The sequence below is a fragment of the Microtus ochrogaster genome, chromosome 4 (assembly GCF_000317375.1).
Source record: "Microtus ochrogaster isolate Prairie Vole_2 chromosome 4, MicOch1.0, whole genome shotgun sequence".
NCBI lineage: Eukaryota > Metazoa > Chordata > Mammalia > Rodentia > Cricetidae > Microtus > Microtus ochrogaster.
This window is the reverse complement of record NC_022011.1, coordinates 52,336,728-52,337,453: the sequence shown is the minus strand read 5'-3', so window position 1 is coordinate 52,337,453 and position 726 is coordinate 52,336,728.

The window sequence follows — 726 nt, the reverse complement described above, 5'->3', positions numbered from 1 at the left end:
ATCTATCTATCTATCTATCTATCTATCTATCTATCATCTATCTATCTATCTATCTATCTATCTATCATCTATCATCTATCATCTATCTACCCCCCCCATTTATCTAAGACTGGGTCTCTCACTGAACCTGAAGCTAGCTCATTAATTCAGCTAAACTGGTTAGCCCCTACTCCAATTTAATTCTCTAAACTGGAGATTCCTCTGCTTCTGCCCCGACCCCGTCCACGGATGTGTGCCACCACAGCTGGCTTTTATCTGTGTGCTGTGCCTCTGAATGCAGGTCCGCACGCTTCTACAGCAAGCCCTTTACCGACTGAGTCATCTCCCCAGCTCCAATTGGTTCTCATTATTTTTGAGCATGTTGCCCAAGCTGGCTTTGAACTCAGAGGATGACCGTAAACTTCTGATCCTCCTGCCTCCTGAGGACTAGGATTGTCACCAGGCACACATGTGGGTTCATGTGTTCTGGGGCTCAAACACAGGGCTCTGTGTCTGCTAGGTAAATAATTGGATTGACTGAGCTATATCCAGGCCCTGTACCTTATGTTTTTAAAAACTCAACAGATATAAAGAAGAAGGGCTTCATCTGGCCCTCTTACCTTTGCAGGTTTGTAGTACGCAGCCTCCAGTCCAGGATGCTCCGTCACCTGTTCCCTGACTCTGCTCTGGCCTGACCCAAGTGAGCAGGCAGAGGGCAAGGTCCACGGTAATGGGGCGGCGGGGGGG